Genomic DNA, 9,776 nt, shown 5'->3' on the forward strand with positions numbered 1-9,776 from the left:
TCACAAGTTTCTTTCAAAACTACCATTGCTACTCCTCCACCATCTACCCAGCCCAGATACTTAAGAACTGTCTTAGGGGCCGGCCCCATGGCTTAGCGGTTAAGTGTGTGCACTCCGCTGCTGGCGGCCCAGGTTCGGGTCCCGGGCGCGTGCCGAGGCACCGCTTCTCCGGCCATGCTGAGGCCGCGTCCCACATACAGCGACTGGAAGGATGTGCAACTGTGACGTGCAACTATCTACTGGGGCTTTGGGGAGAAAAAGGGGAAAAAAAAAGGAGGAGGATTGGCAATAGATGTTAGCTCAGAGCCGGTCTTCCTCAGCAAAAAGAGGAGGATTGGCATGGATGTTAGCTCAGGGCTGATCTTCCTCACAAAAAAAAAAGAACTGTCTTAGATTCTCCCCTTCCCTTTATCTTTTAAAATACAGTTGATTCTAACTATTTGCAGACTCTGTATTATGCAAATTTGCCTACTTGCTAAAATTTACCTGTAAGCCCAAAATTAATATTCATGGCACTTTTGTGGTCATTTGTGAACATGTGCTGAGCAGAAAAAAATTTGAGTCACCCCACGCGCATGCTCCCAGCTGAGGTGAAACAAGGTGACACTCTGCCTTCTTGTTTCAGCCTTCAACTAGAAACGAGTGTCCCCTTTGCAGTCTATTTAGTGCCATATTTTTCTCATTTTTTTTTGCTTTTTGTTGGTGATATCACTGTTTAACATGGCTCCCAAGCACAATGCTAAAGTGCTGTCAAGTGCTCCAAGCACAAGAAGGCTGAGATGTGCCTTATGGAGAAAACACGTGTGTTAGATAAGCTTTGTTCAGACATGATCTACAGGGCTGTCGGCCATGAGTTCAATGTTAATGAATCAACAGTATATATTAAATACAGTGCCTTTAAACAGAAATACACATTAAACAAAGTTATGTATTGATCAGTCAATGAAAATGTGTGACTGGAGGCTCGCAGGAACTTAACCCTGTATTTCCCCTAGGACCAATAGTTCAGTATTCATGAATTCACTGTTCATGGTGACTTATGGAACATAACTACTGTAAATCACAAGAACTGACAGAAATTTATTATCAAGGCTCAGAGGACTATTTGGCAGGACGATGGTGAAAGATTGGGCTTTCTGGAGATGTGGAGCCATTAAGATTTGAATATTAAAGTTAACAGGAATACATCTACACTGCACTCAGGAGATACTGCAGCTGGCATCGCTGTAAACATCATGAAGACAGGGAGCAAGTCTGTTGTACTCACAGTCATGTTCTCAGAATCTACCATAGTATCTGACACATAGCAAATGCTCAGTAAATATCTGATTCAATCATTCGTTCATTCATTTATTCACTGAAAAATATTTATTGAGCCTCTACTATGTGCCAGAATTTATGTTAGACAATATATGAATAATACATATATTACTGATTTATTACTGATATATATCAGTAATAAAACAGGCAATCTTCTTGTCCTCAAGGAGCTTACATTCTGGTGGGAGAAAGACAATAAACAACAACTGAGAAACATAACATGTCAGGTAATTAAATGAAGAAACATAAAAAAGGATCAGCAGAATATAAAGTATGGGGTTTAGAGAGGGTTTCTATTTTACATAACTTGGTCAAAAGGCGTCTCTGATAAGGAAACTTCAAAAAGAATCCTAAAGAAAGTAAGGGGGTGGTCCATGTGGATATCTGGGATACGTGCAAAGAGTTTGGGCCAGGAGAGAACCCGGCATGACTGTGGAATGGAAAGGAGGTTAGAGTTTCACAGTGCTGCTCTTTAAAAAGAAAGAAAGTGCCTCTCAAAAGAAGAGGGAAAAGTGTATGGCTGGTTCTGTAGAGACACCAAGCATTCCCACTTACACTCTTTCGGTAAGAAAGTCAAACAGTAATATTAAATAAAAATAGTACTTATAATCAAGTAGAATTACGCAGCATTTGAGATGGGGCATCCCTTCTGGAAGGGCAGAAAGAGAGAAATATGATTTGATTAATATGGAAGGAAGATAGAAATAGGCTCCCCTTTCTCATATTTAAGCCTGCAGAATACACAAAATATAATCCCTGGAGGATATTAACTATTTGTGAAAGCCAAACATTTACTTTTAACCCATGACACTTGGGTTCTGAGCAAGAGGCTGTAAGTGCCTCCTTCATAACCTTGTTTCCCAGGGAAGCAAAAGTCAAAAAGAAAAGATACAGGGGCCGGCCTCATGGCATAGTGGTTAAAATTTGGCACGTTCCTCTTCAGCAGCCTGGGTGTGGGTTTGGATCCTGGACGTGGACCTACACCACTCTTCAACCATGCTGTAGTGGCGACCCACATACAAAATAGAGGAAGACTGACACAGATGTTAGCTCAGGGCTAATCTTCCTCAAGCAAAAAAAGAGGAAAATCATCAGTAGATGTTAGCTTGGGGCCAGTCTTCCTTAGCCAATAAAAGAAACATACAAGAAAAAACAGGAAGCAGTTACAAGCTAACCTTCTGTAATGTTTCAGTTTTAGTAGACATCTATGTCTTTAAAAAAGAAGAGAGAGATATATTTCTAGAGGTTCCTATAGCCAATATCATGCACTGTCTTCTCATGTTACAGTGATCAATCAAATATGCAACTGAGTCATTACAAACCTGGCCGTTAGAGACTAAGAGGTTGTATTTCAAAGTTATTCATCTTTTCATTTATTTTTACAACTAACATCATCATCAAAATTTTATAAGTTAGATGCAAAATGTTAGAAACAAAATCCCTGTTGAAATACAAAACAGCCAGATCATAGTATAATTGTGTAGCTGTAGTCTAATCACTGATGAAACAGTTGACACTTCCTTGTTGTCCTGGGCCTTTGTACATCTCCAAAGAGTAATCTACTAGAGGCCTTCACTTCTGGTACATAAGCGAAGGAAAACACTAGCGGAGGGACAGAGCATTTTTGGAGAGACTGCGCCCAACCATCAGTGCATCTAGCAAGAGTAGTCCACTAAGGCCCATTACTTCTTTGCATGTGAATTGAGGGGGAGAGTCACAAACACTGAATTACAGCTTCATAGAAATTGTGCATTCATACTACTAAATGAAACCGAATTTCAAGCCTAGAGCCAGTAGTTAAAAGAACTCGGGTCCAGGTACCATAAAAATCTACCCAGAAATTCCACTCAAAGCTTTAGGATGGAACCACAATATGCCAGACTGATTGCATATCGGCCAATGGCCAAGGAAATCCATTGCCACTCCAAAATATTGCCACTCTAAAAACACTGTTTGTTTCCTTGAAAGAGGTTTTAAGAGAACTAAGTAGCTGAGACATGTGCCATTTTATGGAAATAATAATGAGCTAAGACAGACACCAATTCTGGCCCCAAATGCAAATTATGGAAAAGAGAGTAGGGCCATTTGTATTTTGCTTGGGCTTCTTTCCCGGTCTTGCTCTGCCGGGATTCTCTCTCACTGTGTTTGCCTTCAGGGTTCGGGCAGCAGCGTCTCTGTGGTCTGGCCTATGCACGTGAGTAAAAGTCAGTTTGCCATTTGCTAAATTATTTATGAGCTCAGCTGCTGTTTGGGTTTTTTATTGAACAATTTTTTAAATAAATATTTTATAAGCAGCCAGAAGCTATTGATATTTGATGCATTTCAGAAAATTAAAAGATAAAATTTAAATTGTAGTGTAAAAAGACAAAAGGATCATCACGTCTTTGTTAATAGAACACGCACACCACACACACAGTGGATGGATTTAGACATTGTTTAAATAGACTGCTTATCAAACCATCTTTTTGAATTCAGATAAATTTTCCTTTAATAGAGGAATCAAAAAATTATAGCACTGCAATTTCTTCTTTGATGTTCAGTACTAAGTTGGATTTTGATGTTCTTGGTGCTTTCAGAATTAGACGTAGGTTCTGGGCTTTGTTCTGCATCTCAAATTTGTCAGTTTGCATTGCTTTAAAAAGCTATTGCTCTAGTAGTGATTTTTATCAATAATAAATTGCCTACTATTTTCCAAATATCCTCTTTTTCACCTAAAACTGAAAGTTTGGATTCTTTCTTAAATATGAATTTAGTGCTTGCAAGCTATGGGGTGAAATAAAAAAGATGAAGACCCAGAAGTTAAAAGCCTTTGGAAACTGACTGAATAAGGACAAGAGAGAAGTCAAATAAAACATTGAGATCCCCAGCCTGTCTGTGTGGGAGAAAGCTGGTGCAGTAGCAGAAACAGAGATGTGAGGAGATTTCACTTGTGGGAGAGATGACGAGTTCACTACCAGGCATGTTGAAGATGATACGAGGCGCAGACACAGCGCTCAGGTTATGTCCAACAAGTACCTGATAATGTGGGGCCACAGCTTTGAATTGTGGAATAAATAAATGAATGATCTAAGCGTCGGATCCAGCAAATATTCATATTTTCAACAAATAATGTTTCCATTAATACTGTCTTCCTTTATCTCTACTGTTAATACCAGGATCACTTTGCATATCACAAATACTTTATTTCAACTTCAAAATTAAGCTAATAAACTTGCATTCATTTTTACTTTGCAGAGCTGAGCATGTGAAGGTCTTTCAGTACAAATGATGATGATGAATCCAATATATGATTAAGCGAATGCCTTAGATTGCATAGCATAGCATCTCTCAGGATACGAAGGATGTTCAGCTTGTGTGAAACTTTAAGCAAAATAGCCAGTGTTTAACCTTTAAGCTGATTGTTAACCAAAAGGCTATTTTCTTCACATAGATTTCTTCATGTAGATTTTAGTCAGTGTTTTCACCAAGATTATGTTTGTGTTTATACAAAATATGGATACATAATGCTTTGCATTTAGATGATCTTTTCAACCAAGGAACGAAAATATCCTGTAAATGTTTATGATTTCCCTGGTCACATTACATATTAAGAATTGAGCTCCAGGACTGCAGACCTTTACAGAGTTCATTTTGTGCAGGTTGCCACTGTGAAATGCCTTGCTTCTCCAGGCTCTGCCTTATTCCTAGGCTCTCTTATCTCCAAAGTCCTAGCCTTCGCCTATTATTAGGCACCAATTCAACACAGGCCAGACAACGGTCAGCGTTCTTAGTTGCAAACAACAGTCTCTTCTGACTAGTTTAAACAGAAAATGAATTTATTAGAGGATGAGTGGAAGGCTTAGAGAAATAGATTTGAGACCGCACTTCCAGGAATAGCTCCTATAACCACCCAAAGAATAGGTCCAATGAAAAACCGCCACCGCTGTTGCTGCTGCCACAGGTGCTAAAAGCCAGGGACTCACCTTCACTTAAACCACTGCTGCTGCTACTTTGGGATCAAACACACGCTTGCAACTGCTGCTGCCACCACACCAGCAAAGTGGAAGCACCGCGCAGAACCCACTCCCTATTATCGTTCATTTCCAAGCTGAAGTCTCCCTTAGAGTCATCTAACTGGTGGAGAGTAGGTCATATACCTGCATCCCAGGTACAGGGGAAGCTATAATTTATGTTCTGACTTCCATGTTTCCTGAGTCTCCTTTGTTGCTTATGAGACCCAGGATGCAGTGTCCTAGTGATGACCACTGAGCTTCCATGATAACCCCTGGGTCACAGCTTCCCCTGCCCCAAGGGACCAAGTGCCCAGGACTAGGCTCCCACGTTGGGTCAGCTGTACTGTCCTGTTCTTGCTCATTTATCTCCCTAGAGATTGGAGGCTTGACCTTTCGATTAGCCCAGTACCTGAAGTTCTGCTAACCCAGACTTCCCTGGCCCGTCTCTTTCCTATAGACCTGAGATGCTCTGAACCCTAATAAGTGTGCAATATGCTTTGAATAAAGAAAACATTTCTGCCAATGAAAAGCCCTCCTAGATGACAACTACATCTCTCCCCAATCTCTTTCTACTGGGCTTCGTTCAGCTATCAGAATCCTGATACTTCTCATCTGGAACCACCAATCTGCCATGTGCTACCTTCCAGCAGTCATTTTTCCTGTCCCCTCAACCAACAGAGATCTGGCTGTACCAATACCATGTGACATGACTTTAGACAAATCATTTAATCATCATAGACCTTGTGTTTCCTCTCTATAAGGCAAGAGTCATCTAGATGATATGCAGGGTTCTCCTAACTTTTGTAACTGTACACAGTATCTATATGGGATATTATGGTAAATTAGGATATGCCTCTTACCTTTCCCCAATAATATAGTGTGAAGATCTATAATATTCAAACAATATCATATTTTTTTAAAGTAGTGTACTGAACTTCCTCCAACAAAAGGATAAAGCCAACTACAAAGAACTCTGTAGTTGTAGCTAGAAGATCTTAGTACAAGCCCTAACTTCTCTATTTACTAGCTGTGTGTCACTGAGCAAGTCATTTAAAATTTCTGAGTTATCTTTTCTGTGAAATAAAGATACTAAGCCTAAGATGTTGTGATTTATAATAAATGTATGTTTTGGTCTTTGTCCCCAATTCCCGACTCAGTTTCCAAAACCCTTGGAACTTCCTGAGCAATAAGAGCTTTTGTTATAATGTTTGGTCTCTTGTTCTCAGTTCCTGAGATCACTTCAGAGCCCTAAAGTGAAATGGATGTCTTATTATCCATAACAAGCCTCTTTCAACCACAATGGAGTTTGTATTAATGAGGTGACTTTTGGAAATCCCCTAAAGATGGAGGAGCTGTTGCCAGGGAAACCAACCAAGAATAAAGGGTGGGAACTTCCAGTCCCACTCCCTGATTTCCGGGGAGGGGAGAGGGGCTGGAGGTTGAATCCATCACCAATGGCCAATGATTTAATCTATCCTGCCTATGTAATCAAGCCTCCATAAAAACCCAAGAAGAAGGGATTTAGAGAGCCTCCAGGTTGGTGAACCAGAACACTTCCATGTGCCATCCTTTTGGACCCCAAACTCCACGGGGACAAAAGCTCCTTTGTTCGGGACCTCCCTATGTATCTCTTCCTCTGGCTGTTGATTTATATCCTTTAATATCCTTTGTAATAAACTGATAATCTAGTAAGCAAACTGGTTTCCTCAGTTTTGTGAGCCACTCTAGTAAATTAATCAAACCCAAGGAATGGTTGTGGGAACCTCTGATTTATAGCCAGTGGGTCAGAAGCACAGGTAAAAACCTGGACTTGTGATTGGCATCTGAAGTGGAGGGCAGTCTTGTGGGACTGAACCCTCTACCTCTGGAATCTGATGCTATTCACATATTGACTTGAATTGTAGGACACCCCGTTGGTGTCCAAGAATTGCTTGGTGATATGGCGGAAAAAAACTCACCACAATGGATCTGGGTGCAGAATCAAAAGCCCCAGCTATCTTGTGCAGTTATTGTGAGGCTCAAATAAGACCATGTACGTGAAAATGCTCTACACATACGAAAAACATGAAACAAATATAAGATATTATTAATGTCGATGTCAAGAGTTTGTAGTTGTCCATATTTCTAAAACTGTCCCACAAATAGGAAATTAGATAGCAACTGACTTCCAAATAAAGTCTCTCCTTCTTTTCAGTTCATGCACATAATCTCTATAAAAGGAACCTGAAACGTCTACATCGTGAACCTCCTCATGGAAGCTGGGTTAGGGAATTGTCACAAAAGAGCCAATGGGTCCATACGAGTCATGCCGTGATTGCTATGCACCTGTAGATATGTGTCAGGAGACAGAAGCATAATATTTAAGTTGGTAACAGAATTTTCATTGAATGCTCTTAATTAGCTCACGCCAGGGGAGTGAATATAATCCACTCTCCCCATTTCCAGAAACTCCTAATGTTTCAGGAGTCTATCTATTTTTATTACATGAATTGCTTTGCAAATAAGCACAGTGTGAAGATGAACGCTTTATAAAAACTGCATTAATGCACCAACTTGTTTAGAGGCCAAGAAGAGAATAAGAGCACAGCCTAGAGAGAATTTAATGGGCCCAGCTTGAACTTTTTCTCAGCCAACACCATTGAACACCTGTTAACAATCGTGAAGAAGTTACAGAGAATATTAAGCATCTAAGCACACTGCACTAAATTCCATACTCCAGCAACATTGATTTACTTTTTCCTGAGGTTCCTATGGATAAATTTCTTACCAGAGGGTTATCCTTGAAAAAACTGTGTCTTTCCCTACTAGAGACATTTAGGATGGACTAAAACTGAAAAGTAATCAGGCTCGATAAATTGGGCTATGAGTTGAGGAAAAATTAATCACATAATAATAAGAATCTTTTGCTTGGAAAGAGACACTGTAAGCAAAGTAAAAATAAAATGACAAATTGGGAGAAAATCGTTGCAACACACATCACAGAAAAAAAAATTAATAGTCCTATTATGTAAAGAACTTCTGAAAATGCAGAACAAAAGCTCCATTAACCCTAGAGAAAAATGGGCTAGAGCCTAAAGAAAAATGCAAGTGGTCCTCAACCATAAGAAAAAGCAAAGGAAAACTTCACTGAGATATCATTTCTTAAATATCCAAAAGCATAGCAAGAGACTGTTGGAAAGGCTTAAGGAAATAACTCTTATTTGTGGCAATATCTAGCAAAATTATATACGAATTTACCTTTTATCCAAGAATCTCTTATCTAGGAATCTATCCCAAAGATAACATCAGCAACATTATGGGGAAATATATGTATAAGAAATTCATTATGAAGTTATTTGAAATAAAAAATACTGAAAGCAACCATACTGTCCATCAAGAGATGATTGATTGGACAAACCATGGTCCAAATGATTCTCAAACTTTAGGTCCATCAGAATCACCTGGAGATCTTATTAACACTCAAATTGCTGGGCCCCAACCAACCCCAGAGTTTCTGATTCAGTAGGTCTGAGTGGAGCCCAAGAAATCACATTTTTTACCAAGTTTCCAGGTGATGGTTGGTGATGCTGCTGGTCCAGGTGCCACACTTTGAGAACCACTGCTTAGTCTGTCCACACATAGGATATTTTGCAGCTATAAAAAAGGAAAGAAGAATATCTCTATATATTACTATGGAGTCATCTTTGGGTTATAGTTTTTAGTGAAAATAAGCAAAATAGAAAAAAGTTTTTGCTTATATTAAAAAGACCATAAAAATCCTTAAAGGGGTTATATTTATCGGTGAGAGAATAGAGTGGAGTTAGACTTCCTGGTATAAATCTTGTTTCACAGATTTGACTTTGGAAGAATGTAAATATCTTAGTTAATTATAAAGTAAAATAAAGTTTCAATAAAATCTCTAAAAATATAAAATAATATGAAACGAATGGACCTAAATGTATATCCAGCTGGTGGCAGAACTACACAAAAAGGAATAATTCCAAATGACTTTAAAACACAGTTATTTCACTGTACAACCCTAGTGGAACATACCTGACAAAAAGATGTGTAAAAAATAAAATTTCAAACTCTTCTCGGTAATCATATGGCTGTTGATAGTGTAAGTATTGTTATTTAGAGACTATTATGTATAACAAAGAAAATTAGTAATTGTGGGACATTTTTAATTCTATCATTCTCGGTGTCATTGATAGACAGGATCCTTGGCACAGGAGAAAAGAGACACAGATATAAAATGGAAGAGTTTGTGTACACACACTATAATCTTGCATTTGAAGTATCAGTATCAACTCATAGCTTATTTTATCTTTTAAAAAACAACACAAAATAAAACATTTCTTAGCTCTATTCTCTAAAAAGGCTACCCAGATTGTGGTCTCTAAATACCATTTCCCACTAAAAGGTAACAGAGCTCTTAGAAAAATGGCTCATTCCAGGTCAGAGTCAAGAAATGTATAAGATCTC

This window comes from Diceros bicornis, chromosome 17, assembly GCF_020826845.1.
Source record: "Diceros bicornis minor isolate mBicDic1 chromosome 17, mDicBic1.mat.cur, whole genome shotgun sequence".
NCBI lineage: Eukaryota > Metazoa > Chordata > Mammalia > Perissodactyla > Rhinocerotidae > Diceros > Diceros bicornis.